The sequence below is a fragment of the Pseudorasbora parva genome, chromosome 20 (genome assembly GCF_024679245.1).
Source record: "Pseudorasbora parva isolate DD20220531a chromosome 20, ASM2467924v1, whole genome shotgun sequence".
NCBI lineage: Eukaryota > Metazoa > Chordata > Actinopteri > Cypriniformes > Gobionidae > Pseudorasbora > Pseudorasbora parva.
This window is the reverse complement of record NC_090191.1, coordinates 16,061,006-16,073,101: the sequence shown is the minus strand read 5'-3', so window position 1 is coordinate 16,073,101 and position 12,096 is coordinate 16,061,006. Positions and strand designations below refer to the sequence as shown.

General features: G+C 45.5%; 20 non-coding genes across 20 annotated transcripts; 9 read left to right on the top strand and 11 right to left on the bottom strand.

Moving 5' to 3' along the window:
• The first annotated feature begins 5 nt into the window (after positions 1–5).
• Positions 6–88, top strand: trnal-cag (transfer RNA leucine (anticodon CAG)). The gene has a single exon. It is a non-coding gene; the product is annotated as a tRNA-Leu (tRNA).
• A 782-nt stretch (positions 89–870) lies between these two features.
• trnam-cau (transfer RNA methionine (anticodon CAU)) lies at positions 871–944 on the bottom strand. Its single transcript has one exon. It is a non-coding gene; the product is annotated as a tRNA-Met (tRNA).
• A 960-nt stretch (positions 945–1,904) lies between these two features.
• trnam-cau (transfer RNA methionine (anticodon CAU)) lies at positions 1,905–1,978 on the bottom strand. Its single transcript has one exon. It is a non-coding gene; the product is annotated as a tRNA-Met (tRNA).
• A 95-nt stretch (positions 1,979–2,073) lies between these two features.
• trnal-cag (transfer RNA leucine (anticodon CAG)) lies at positions 2,074–2,156 on the top strand. Its single transcript has one exon. It is a non-coding gene; the product is annotated as a tRNA-Leu (tRNA).
• Positions 2,157–2,938: 782 nt separating this feature from the next.
• Positions 2,939–3,012, bottom strand: trnam-cau (transfer RNA methionine (anticodon CAU)). Its single transcript has one exon. It is a non-coding gene; the product is annotated as a tRNA-Met (tRNA).
• A 95-nt stretch (positions 3,013–3,107) lies between these two features.
• trnal-cag (transfer RNA leucine (anticodon CAG)) lies at positions 3,108–3,190 on the top strand. Its single transcript has one exon. It is a non-coding gene; the product is annotated as a tRNA-Leu (tRNA).
• A 782-nt stretch (positions 3,191–3,972) lies between these two features.
• Positions 3,973–4,046, bottom strand: trnal-caa (transfer RNA leucine (anticodon CAA)). Its single transcript has one exon. It is a non-coding gene; the product is annotated as a tRNA-Leu (tRNA).
• Positions 4,047–4,141: 95 nt separating this feature from the next.
• Positions 4,142–4,224, top strand: trnal-cag (transfer RNA leucine (anticodon CAG)). The gene has a single exon. It is a non-coding gene; the product is annotated as a tRNA-Leu (tRNA).
• A 782-nt stretch (positions 4,225–5,006) lies between these two features.
• trnam-cau (transfer RNA methionine (anticodon CAU)) lies at positions 5,007–5,080 on the bottom strand. The gene has a single exon. It is a non-coding gene; the product is annotated as a tRNA-Met (tRNA).
• A 95-nt stretch (positions 5,081–5,175) lies between these two features.
• Positions 5,176–5,258, top strand: trnal-cag (transfer RNA leucine (anticodon CAG)). The gene has a single exon. It is a non-coding gene; the product is annotated as a tRNA-Leu (tRNA).
• Positions 5,259–6,040: 782 nt separating this feature from the next.
• Positions 6,041–6,114, bottom strand: trnam-cau (transfer RNA methionine (anticodon CAU)). The gene has a single exon. It is a non-coding gene; the product is annotated as a tRNA-Met (tRNA).
• A 95-nt stretch (positions 6,115–6,209) lies between these two features.
• Positions 6,210–6,292, top strand: trnal-cag (transfer RNA leucine (anticodon CAG)). The gene has a single exon. It is a non-coding gene; the product is annotated as a tRNA-Leu (tRNA).
• Positions 6,293–7,074: 782 nt separating this feature from the next.
• Positions 7,075–7,148, bottom strand: trnam-cau (transfer RNA methionine (anticodon CAU)). The gene has a single exon. It is a non-coding gene; the product is annotated as a tRNA-Met (tRNA).
• A 95-nt stretch (positions 7,149–7,243) lies between these two features.
• On the top strand, positions 7,244–7,326 carry trnal-cag (transfer RNA leucine (anticodon CAG)). The gene has a single exon. It is a non-coding gene; the product is annotated as a tRNA-Leu (tRNA).
• Positions 7,327–8,108: 782 nt separating this feature from the next.
• trnam-cau (transfer RNA methionine (anticodon CAU)) lies at positions 8,109–8,182 on the bottom strand. Its single transcript has one exon. It is a non-coding gene; the product is annotated as a tRNA-Met (tRNA).
• Positions 8,183–9,142: 960 nt separating this feature from the next.
• Positions 9,143–9,216, bottom strand: trnam-cau (transfer RNA methionine (anticodon CAU)). Its single transcript has one exon. It is a non-coding gene; the product is annotated as a tRNA-Met (tRNA).
• A 95-nt stretch (positions 9,217–9,311) lies between these two features.
• Positions 9,312–9,394, top strand: trnal-cag (transfer RNA leucine (anticodon CAG)). The gene has a single exon. It is a non-coding gene; the product is annotated as a tRNA-Leu (tRNA).
• A 782-nt stretch (positions 9,395–10,176) lies between these two features.
• Positions 10,177–10,250, bottom strand: trnam-cau (transfer RNA methionine (anticodon CAU)). The gene has a single exon. It is a non-coding gene; the product is annotated as a tRNA-Met (tRNA).
• Positions 10,251–10,345: 95 nt separating this feature from the next.
• Positions 10,346–10,428, top strand: trnal-cag (transfer RNA leucine (anticodon CAG)). Its single transcript has one exon. It is a non-coding gene; the product is annotated as a tRNA-Leu (tRNA).
• A 782-nt stretch (positions 10,429–11,210) lies between these two features.
• On the bottom strand, positions 11,211–11,284 carry trnam-cau (transfer RNA methionine (anticodon CAU)). Its single transcript has one exon. It is a non-coding gene; the product is annotated as a tRNA-Met (tRNA).
• Positions 11,285–12,096: the final 812 nt, after the last annotated feature.

Below are 12,096 nucleotides of genomic sequence, written 5' to 3'. Positions count from 1 at the left end.
GTCATGTCAGGATGGCCGAGCGGTCTAAGGCGCTGCGTTCAGGTCGCAGTCTCCCCTGGAGGCGTGGGTTTGAATCCCACTTCTGACAGACCTAACCTTTGGTTGCGGGCTCCAGGTAGAGTCTTTAACCCTCTGGCAAGTTGACCCAGTAACACACTAATATTGACGAAGCACTGCATTTCAGTTCATGTCAGAGCCAATGGAACACTACGGTACCTCTGACCACCGGCATCGTATGAACTTTAAAGTAACACTTTTGTGCCATGTATGGGATTCTGTGGAATTTCCATGCAGTTTCCAGGGAATGTCATGTCCTGACATTTCATGAAATTGGACATGTTTTATAGAATAGCATTCAATGGAATACCATGTTGTGATGTTTACCGGAATGAGAACTTGTTTATGAAAGGGTATTCATGTTTTGTTTGGGGTTTCTTTGGAGGGATGCAATGGGATTCTTGGAGTTTGACTGTGATGTCATGGACTGAAATTTTGGGGGTGCAGTAGAATTTCATGGCAAGGAATTCCTGGAAATCTCTTGGAATGACATGTCATGGGTTTATGGGCTGTGGGATGGAATGTCATGGAATGAGATTCATGGCATGTCAAGCGAAACATTATATCACTACTGACAAGAAACGTCATGAGAATGAAAGAATTATGTTCAGACTGAACAAAACATTGTAGTGACACTGCCCCATTTTAGGTGAATATGAGAGGAATACTATTACTGCATTTATTCAACATCTGCCCTACAAAATGACTGGATTTCAATCGCATTGCTCATGAAGGAATGGACAATCACACAAAAGGGTATGAAGAAACCCGCTCTTTTGCCTAAACGCTCTTGTGTGCCAAAAAGCACCACTCTGCCCCGTGTGAGGCTCGAACTCACAACCTTCAGATTATGAGACTGACGCGCTGCCTAACTGCGCCAACGAGGCATGTGCTGTGGCCAGTGTGAGTGGTGGAGCACTAGCTTCTGGATCATCTGCCATTCGGTGCAGCTCCAAACACGCTGCTCACCGTGCACTGTCATGTCAGGATGGCAGAGCAGTCTAAGGCGCTGCGTTCAGGTCGCAGTCTCCCCTGGAGGCGTGGGTTCGAATCCCACTTCTGACAGACCTGACCTTTGGTTGCGGGCTCCAGGTAGACTCTTTAACCCTCTGGCAAGTTGACCCAGTAACACGCTAATATTGACGAAGCACTGCAATTCAGTCCATGTCAGAGCCAATGGAACACTACGGTACCTCTGACCACCGGCATCGCATGAACTTTAAAGTAACACTTTTGTGCCATGTATGGGATTCTGTGGAATTTTCATGCAGTTTCCAGGGAATGTCATGTCCTGACATTTCATGAAATTGGACATGTTTTATAGAATAGCATTCAATGGAATAACATGTTGTGATGTTTACCGGAATGAGAACTTGTTTATGAAAGGGTATTCATGTTTTGTTTGGGGTTTCTTTGGAGGGATGCAATGGGATTCTTGGAGTTTGACTGTGATGTCATGGACTGAAATTTTGGGGGTGCAGTAGAATTTCATGGCAAGGAATTCCTGGAAATCTCTTGGAATGACATGTCATGGGTTTATGGGCTGTGGGATGGAATGTCATGGAATGAGATTCATGGCATGTCAAGCGAAACATTACATCACTACTGACAAGAAACGTCTTGAGAATGAAAGAATTATGTTCAGACTGAACAAAACATTGTAGTGACACTGCCCCATTTTAGGTGAATATGAGAGGAATACTATTACTGCATTTATTCAACATCTGCCCTACAAAATGACTGGAATTCAATCGCATTGCTCATGAAGGAATGGACAATCACACAAAAGGGTATGAAGAAACCCGCTCTTTTGCCTAAACGCTCTTGTGTGCTAAAAAGCACAACCCTGCCCCGTGTGAGGCTCGAACTCACGACCTTCAGATTATGAGACTGACGCGCTGCCTAACTGCGCCAACGAGGCATGTGCTGTCGCTAGTGTGAGTGGTGGAGCACTAGCTTCTGGATCATCTGCCATTCGGTGCAGCTCCAAACACGCTGCTCACCGTGCGCTGTCATGTCAGGATGGCCGAGCGGTCTAAGGCGCTGCGTTCAGGTCGCAGTCTCCCCTGGAGGCGTGGGTTCGAATCCCACTTCTGACAGACCTAACCTTTGGTTGCGGGCTCCAGGTAGACTCTTTAACCCTCTGGCAAGTTGACCCAGTAACACGCTAATATTGACGAAGCACTGCAATTCAGTTCATGTCAGAGCCAATGGAACACTACGGTACCTCTGACCACCGGCAACGCATGAACTTTAAAGTAACACTTTTGTGCCTTGTATGGGATTCTGTGGAATTTTCATGCAGTTTCCAGGGAATGTCATGTCCTGACATTTCATGAAATTGGACATGTTTTATAGAATAGCATTCAATGGAATACCATGTTGTGATGTTTACCGGAATGAGAACTTGTTTATGAAAGGGTATTCATGTTTTGTTTGGGGTTTCTTTGGAGGGATGCAATGGGATTCTTGGAGTTTGACTGTGATGTCATGGACTGAAATTTTGGGGGTGCAGTAGAATTTCATGGCAAGGAATTCCTGGAAATCTCTTGGAATGACATGTCATGGGTTTATGGGCTGTGGGATGGAATGTCATGGAATGAGATTCATGGCATGTCAAGCGAAACATTACATCACTACTGACAAGAAACGTCATGAGAATGAAAGAATTATGTTCAGACTGAACAAAAAATTGTAGTGACACTGCCCCAGTTTAGGTGAATATGAGAGGAATACTATTTCTGCATTTATTCAACATCTGCCCTACAAAATGACTGGATTTCAATCGCATTGCTCATGAAGGAATGGACAATCACACAAAAGGGTATGAAGAAACCCGCTCTTTTGCCTAAACGCTCTTGTGTGCCAAAAAGCACCACTCTGCCCCGTGTGAGGCTCGAACTCACGACTTTCAGATTATGAGACTGACGCGCTGCCTAACTGCGCCAACGAGGCATGTGCTGTGGCCAGTGTGAGTGGTGGAGCACTAGCTTCTGGATCAGCTGCCATTCGGTGCAGCTCCAAACACGCTGCTCACCGTGAGCTGTCATGTCAGGATGGCCGAGCGGTCTAAGGCGCTGCGTTCAGGTCGCAGTCTCCCCTGGAGGCGTGGGTTCGAATCCCACTTCTGACAGACCTAACCTTTGGTTGCGGGCTCCAGGTAGAGTCTTTAACCATCTGGCAAGTTGACCCAGTAACACACTAATATTGACGAAGCACTGCAATTCAGTTCATGTCAGAGCCAATGGAACACTACGGTACCTCTGACCACCGGCATCGTATGAACTTTAAAGTAACACTTTTGTGCCATGTATGGGATTCTGTGGAATTTCCATGCAGTTTCCAGGGAATGTCATGTCCTGACATTTCATGAAATTGGACATGTTTTATAGAATAGCATTCAATGGAATACCATGTTGCGATGTTTACCGGAATGAGAACTTGTTTATGAAAGGGTATTCATGTTTTGTTTGGGGTTTCTTTGGAGGGATGCAATGGGATTCTTGGAGTTTGACTGTGATGTCATGGACTGAAATTTTGGGGGTGCAGTAGAATTTCATGGCAAGGAATTCCTGGAAATCTCTTGGAATGACATGTCATGGGTTTATGGGCTGTGGGATGGAATGTCATGGAATGAGATTCATGAAATGTCAAGCGAAACATTACATCACTACTGACAAGAAACGTCATGAGAATGAAAGAATTATGTTCAGACTGAACAAAACATTGTAGTGACACTGCCCCAGTTTAGGTGAATATGAGAGGAATACTATTTCTGCATTTATTCAACATCTGCCCTACAAAATGACTGGATTTCAATCGCATTGCTCATGAAGGAATGGACAATCACACAAAAGGGTATGAAGAAACCCGCTCTTTTGCCTAAACGCTCTTGTGTGCCAAAAAGCACCACTCTGCCCCGTGTGAGGCTCGAACTCACGACCTTCAGATTTTGAGACTGACGCGCTGCCTAACTGCGCCAACGAGGCATGTGCTGTGGCCAGTGTGAGTGGTGGAGCACTAGCTTCTGGATCATCTGCCATTCGGTGCAGCTCCAAACACGCTGCTCACCGTGAGCTTTCTTGTCAGGATGGCCGAGCGGTCTAAGGCGCTGCGTTCAGGTCGCAGTCTCCCCTGGAGGAGTGGGTTCGAATCCCACTTCTGACAGACCTAACCTTTGGTTGCGGGCTCCAGGTAGAGTCTTTAACCCTCTGGCAAGTTGACCCAGTAACACACTAATATTGACGAAGCACTGCATTTTAGTTCATGTCAGAGCCAATGGAACACTACGGTACCTCTGACCACCGGCATCGTATGAACTTTAAAGTAACACTTTTGTGCCATGTATGGGATTCTGTGGAATTTCCATGCAGTTTCCAGGGAATGTCATGTCCTGACATTTCATGAAATTGGACATGTTTTATAGAATAGCATTCAATGGAATACCATGTTGTGATGTTTACCGGAATGAGAACTTGTTTATGAAAGGGTATTCATGTTTTGTTTGGGGTTTCTTTGGAGGGATGCAATGGGATTCTTGGAGTTTGACTGTGATGTCATGGACTGAAATTTTGGGGGTGCAATAGAATTTCATTGCAAGGAATTCCTGGAAATCTCTTGGAATGACATGTCATGGGTTTATGGGCTGTGGGATGGAATGTCATGGAATGAGATTCATGGCATGTCAAGCGAAACATTACATCACTACTGACAAGAAACGTCTTGAGAATGAAAGAATTATGTTCAGACTGAACAAAACATTGTAGTGACACTGCCCCATTTTAGGTGAATATGAGAGGAATACTATTACTGCATTTATTCAACATCTGCCCTACAAAATGACTGGAATTCAATCGCATTGCTCATGAAGGAATGGACAATCACACAAAAGGGTATGAAGAAACCCGCTCTTTTGCCTAAACGCTCTTGTGTGCTAAAAAGCACAACCCTGCCCCGTGTGAGGCTCGAACTCACGACCTTCAGATTATGAGACTGACGCGCTGCCTAACTGCGCCAACGAGGCATGTGCTGTCGCCAGTGTGAGTGGTGGAGCACTAGCTTCTGGATCATCTGCCATTCGGTGCAGCTCCAAACACGCTGCTCACCGTGCGCTGTCATGTCAGGATGGCCGAGCGGTCTAAGGCGCTGCGTTCAGGTCGCAGTCTCCCCTGGAGGCGTGGGTTCGAATCCCACTTCTGACAGACCTAACCTTTGGTTGCGGGCTCCAGGTAGACTCTTTAACCCTCTGGCAAGTTGACCCAGTAACACGCTAATATTGACGAAGCACTGCAATTCAGTTCATGTCAGAGCCAATGGAACACTACGGTACCTCTGACCACCGGCATCGCATGAACTTTAAAGTAACACTTTTGTGCCATGTATGGGATTCTGTGGAATTTTCATGCAGTTTCCAGGGAATGTCATGTCCTGACATTTCATGAAATTGGACATGTTTTATAGAATAGCATTCAATGGAATACCATGTTGTGATGTTTACCGGAATGAGAACTTGTTTATGAAAGGGTATTCATGTTTTGTTTGGGGTTTCTTTGGAGGGATGCAATGGGATTCTTGGAGTTTGACTGTGATGTCATGGACTGAAATTTTGGGGGTGCAGTAGAATTTCATGGCAAGGAATTCCTGGAAATCTCTTGGAATGACATGTCATGGGTTTATGGGCTGTGGGATGGAATGTCATGGAATGAGATTCATGGCATGTCAAGCGAAACATTACATCACTACTGACAAGAAACGTCATGAGAATGAAAGAATTATGTTCAGACTGAACAAAACATTGTAGTGACACTGCCCCAGTTTAGGTGAATATGAGAGGAATACTATTTCTGCATTTATTCAACATCTGCCCTACAAAATGACTGGATTTCAATCGCATTGCTCATGAAGGAATGGACAATCACACAAAAGGGTATGAAGAAACCCGCTCTTTTGCCTAAACGCTCTTGTGTGCCAAAAAGCACCACTCTGCCCCGTGTGAGGCTCGAACTCACGACCTTCAGATTATGAGACTGACGCGCTGCCTAACTGCGCCAACGAGGCATGTGCTGTGGCCAGTGTGAGTGGTGGAGCACTAGCTTCTGGATCATCTGCCATTCGGTGCAGCTCTAAACACGCTGCTCACCGTGAGCTTTCTTGTCAGGATGGCCGAGCGGTCTAAGGCGCTGCGTTCAGGTCGCAGTCTCCCCTGGAGGAGTGGGTTCGAATCCCACTTCTGACAGACCTAACCTTTGGTTGCGGGCTCCAGGTAGAGTCTTTAACCCTCTGGCAAGTTGACCCAGTAACACACTAATATTGACGAAGCACTGCATTTTAGTTCATGTCAGAGCCAATGGAACACTACGGTACCTCTGACCACCGGCATCGTATGAACTTTAAAGTAACACTTTTGTGCCATGTATGGGATTCTGTGGAATTTCCATGCAGTTTCCAGGGAATGTCATGTCCTGACATTTCATGAAATTGGACATGTTTTATAGAATAGCATTCAATGGAATACCATGTTGTGATGTTTACCGGAATGAGAACTTGTTTATGAAAGGGTATTCATGTTTTGTTTGGGGTTTCTTTGGAGGGATGAAATGGGATTCTTGGAGTTTGACTGTGATGTCATGGACTGAAATTTTGGGGGTGCAGTAGAATTTCATTGCAAGGAATTCCTGGAAATCTCTTGGAATGACATGTCATGGGTTTATGGGCTGTGGGATGGAATGTCATGGAATGAGATTCATGGCATGTCAAGCGAAACATTACATCACTACTGACAAGAAACGTCTTGAGAATGAAAGAATTATGTTCAGACTGAACAAAACATTGTAGTGACACTGCCCCATTTTAGGTGAATATGAGAGGAATACTATTACTGCATTTATTCAACATCTGCCCTACAAAATGACTGGAATTCAATCGCATTGCTCATGAAGGAATGGAAAATCACACAAAAGGGTATGAAGAAACCCGCTCTTTTGCCTAAACGCTCTTGTGTGCTAAAAAGCACAACCCTGCCCCGTGTGAGGCTCGAACTCACGACCTTCAGATTATGAGACTGACGCGCTGCCTAACTGCACCAACGAGGCATGTGCTGTCGCCAGTGTGAGTGGTGGAGCACTAGCTTCTGGATCATCTGCCATTCGGTGCAGCTCCAAACACGCTGCTCACCGTGCACTGTCATGTCAGGATGGCCGAGCGGTCTAAGGCGCTGCGTTCAGGTCGCAGTCTCCCCTGGAGGCGTGGGTTCGAATCCCACTTCTGACAGACCTAACCTTTGGTTGCGGGCTCCAGGTAGACTCTTTAACCCTCTGGCAAGTTGACCCAGTAACACGCTAATATTGACGAAGCACTGCAATTCAGTTCATGTCAGAGCCAATGGAACACTACGGTACCTCTGACCACCGGCATCGCATGAACTTTAAAGTAACACTTTTGTGCCATGTATGGGATTCTGTGGAATTTTCATGCAGTTTCCAGGGAATGTCATGTCCTGACATTTCATGAAATTGGACATGTTTTATAGAATAGCATTCAATGGAATACCATGTTGTGATGTTTACCGGAATGAGAACTTGTTTATGAAAGGGTATTCATGTTTTGTTTGGGGTTTCTTTGGAGGGATGCAATGGGATTCTTGGAGTTTGACTGTGATGTCATGGACTGAAATTTTGGGGGTGCAGTAGAATTTCATGGCAAGGAATTCCTGGAAATCTCTTGGAATGACATGTCATGGGTTTATGGGCTGTGGGATGGAATGTCATGGAATGAGATTCATGGCATGTCAAGCGAAACATTACATCACTACTGACAAGAAACGTCATGAGAATGAAAGAATTATGTTCAGACTGAACAAAAAATTGTAGTGACACTGCCCCAGTTTAGGTGAATATGAGAGGAATACTATTTCTGCATTTATTCAACATCTGCCCTACAAAATGACTGGATTTCAATCGCATTGCTCATGAAGGAATGGACAATCACACAAAAGGGTATGAAGAAACCCGCTCTTTTGCCTAAACGCTCTTGTGTGCCAAAAAGCACCACTCTGCCCCGTGTGAGGCTCGAACTCACGACCTTCAGATTATGAGACTGACGCGCTGCCTAACTGCGCCAACGAGGCATGTGCTGTGGCCAGTGTGAGTGGTGGAGCACTAGCTTCTGGATCAGCTGCCATTCGGTGCAGCTCCAAACACGCTGCTCACCGTGAGCTGTCGTGTCAGGATGGCCGAGCGGTCTAAGGCGCTGCGTTCAGGTCGCAGTCTCCCCTGGAGGCGTGTGTTCGAATCCCACTTCTGACAGACCTAACCTTTGGTTGTGGGCTCCAGGTAGAGTCTTTAACCCTCTGGCAAGTTGACCCAGTAACACACTAATATTGACGAAGCACTGCATTTTAGTTCATGTCAGAGCCAATGGAACACTACGGTACCTCTGACCACCGGCATCGTATGAACTTTAAAGTAACACTTTTGTGCCATGTATGGGATTCTGTGGAATTTCCATGCAGTTTCCAGGGAATGTCATGTCCTGACATTTCATGAAATTGGACATGTTTTATAGAATAGCATTCAATGGAATACCATGTTGTGATGTTTACCGGAATGAGAACTTGTTTATGAAAGGGTATTCATGTTTTGTTTGGGGTTTCTTTGGAGGGATGCAATGGGATTCTTGGAGTTTGACTGTGATGTCATGGACTGAAATTTTGGGGGTGCAGTAGAATTTCATTGCAAGGAATTCCTGGAAATCTCTTGGAATGACATGTCATGGGTTTATGGGCTGTGGGATGGAATGTCATGGAATGAGATTCATGGCATGTCAAGCGAAACATTACATCACTACTGACAAGAAACGTCTTGAGAATGAAAGAATTATGTTCAGACTGAACAAAACATTGTAGTGACACTGCCCCATTTTAGGTGAATATGAGAGGAATACTATTACTGCATTTATTCAACATCTGCCCTACAAAATGACTGGAATTCAATCGCATTGCTCATGAAGGAATGGACAATCACACAAAAGGGTATGAAGAAACCCGCTCTTTTGCCTAAACGCTCTTGTGTGCTAAAAAGCACAACCCTGCCCCGTGTGAGGCTCGAACTCACGACCTTCAGATTATGAGACTGACGCGCTGCCTAACTGCGCCAACGAGGCATGTGCTGTCGCCAGTGTGAGTGGTGGAGCACTAGCTTCTGGATCATCTGCCATTCGGTGCAGCTCCAAACACGCTGCTCACCGTGCGCTGTCATGTCAGGATGGCCGAGCGGTCTAAGGCGCTGCGTTCAGGTCGCAGTCTCCCCTGGAGGCGTGGGTTCGAATCCCACTTCTGACAGACCTAACCTTTGGTTGCGGGCTCCAGGTAGACTCTTTAACCCTCTGGCAAGTTGACCCAGTAACACGCTAATATTGACGAAGCACTGCAATTCAGTTCATGTCAGAGCCAATGGAACACTACGGTACCTCTGACCACCGGCATCGCATGAACTTTAAAGTAACACTTTTGTGCCATGTATGGGATTCTGTGGAATTTTCATGCAGTTTCCAGGGAATGTCATGTCCTGACATTTCATGAAATTGGACATGTTTTATAGAATAGCATTCAATGGAATACCATGTTGTGATGTTTACCGGAATGAGAACTTGTTTATGAAAGGGTATTCATGTTTTGTTTGGGGTTTCTTTGGAGGGATGCAATGGGATTCTTGGAGTTTGACTGTGATGTCATGGACTGAAATTTTGGGGGTGCAGTAGAATTTCATGGCAAGGAATTCCTGGAAATCTCTTGGAATGACATGTCATGGGTTTATGGGCTGTGGGATGGAATGTCATGGAATGAGATTCATGGCATGTCAAGCGAAACATTACATCACTACTGACAAGAAACGTCATGAGAATGAAAGAATTATGTTCAGACTGAACAAAAAATTGTAGTGACACTGCCCCAGTTTAGGTGAATATGAGAGGAATACTATTTCTGCATTTATTCAACATCTGCCCTACAAAATGACTGGATTTCAATCGCATTGCTCATGAAGGAATGGACAATCACACAAAAGGGTATGAAGAAACCCGCTCTTTTGCCTAAACGCTCTTGTGTGCTAAAAAGCACAACCCTGCCCCGTGTGAGGCTCGAACTCACGACCTTCAGATTATGAGACTGACGCGCTGCCTAACTGCACCAACGAGGCATGTGCTGTCGCCAGTGTGAGTGGTGGAGCACTAGCTTCTGGATCATCTGCCATTCGGTGCAGCTCCAAACACGCTGCTCACCGTGCACTGTCATGTCAGGATGGCCGAGCGGTCTAAGGCGCTGCGTTCAGGTCGCAGTCTCCCCTGGAGGCGTGGGTTCGAATCCCACTTCTGACAGACCTAACCTTTGGTTGCGGGCTCCAGGTAGACTCTTTAACCCTCTGGCAAGTTGACCCAGTAACACGCTAATATTGACGAAGCACTGCAATTCAGTTCATGTCAGAGCCAATGGAACACTACGGTACCTCTGACCACCGGCATCGCATGAACTTTAAAGTAACACTTTTGTGCCATGTATGGGATTCTGTGGAATTTTCATGCAGTTTCCAGGGAATGTCATGTCCTGACATTTCATGAAATTGGACATGTTTTATAGAATAGCATTCAATGGAATACCATGTTGTGATGTTTACCGGAATGAGAACTTGTTTATGAAAGGGTATTCATGTTTTGTTTGGGGTTTCTTTGGAGGGATGCAATGGGATTCTTGGAGTTTGACTGTGATGTCATGGACTGAAATTTTGGGGGTGCAGTAGAATTTCATGGCAAGGAATTCCTGGAAATCTCTTGGAATGACATGTCATGGGTTTATGGGCTGTGGGATGGAATGTCATGGAATGAGATTCATGGCATGTCAAGCGAAACATTACATCACTACTGACAAGAAACGTCATGAGAATGAAAGAATTATGTTCAGACTGAACAAAAAATTGTAGTGACACTGCCCCAGTTTAGGTGAATATGAGAGGAATACTATTTCTGCATTTATTCAACATCTGCCCTACAAAATGACTGGATTTCAATCGCATTGCTCATGAAGGAATGGACAATCACACAAAAGGGTATGAAGAAACCCGCTCTTTTGCCTAAACGCTCTTGTGTGCCAAAAAGCACCACTCTGCCCCGTGTGAGGCTCGAACTCACGACCTTCAGATTATGAGACTGACGGGCTGCCTAACTGCGCCAACGAGGCATGTGCTGTGGCCAGTGTGAGTGGTGGAGCACTAGCTTCTGGATCAGCTGCCATTCGGTGCAGCTCCAAACACGCTGCTCACCGTGAGCTGTCATGTCAGGATGGCCGAGCGGTCTAAGGCGCTGCGTTCAGGTCGCAGTCTCCCCTGGAGGCGTGTGTTCGAATCCCACTTCTGACAGACCTAACCTTTGGTTGCGGGCTCCAGGTAGAGTCTTTAACCATCTGGCAAGTTGACCCAGTAACACACTAATATTGACGAAGCACTGCAATTCAGTTCATGTCAGAGCCAATGGAACACTACGGTACCTCTGACCACCGGCATCGTATGAACTTTAAAGTAACACTTTTGTGCCATGTATGGGATTCTGTGGAATTTCCATGCAGTTTCCAGGGAATGTCATGTCCTGACATTTCATGAAATTGGACATGTTTTATAGAATAGCATTCAATGGAATACCATGTTGCGATGTTTACCGGAATGAGAACTTGTTTATGAAAGGGTATTCATGTTTTGTTTGGGGTTTCTTTGGAGGGATGCAATGGGATTCTTGGAGTTTGACTGTGATGTCATGGACTGAAATTTTGGGGGTGCAGTAGAATTTCATGGCAAGGAATTCCTGGAAATCTCTTGGAATGACATGTCATGGGTTTATGGGCTGTGGGATGGAATGTCATGGAATGAGATTCATGAAATGTCAAGCGAAACATTACATCACTACTGACAAGAAACGTCATGAGAATGAAAGAATTATGTTCAGACTGAACAAAACATTGTAGTGACACTGCCCCAGTTTAGGTGAATATGAGAGGAA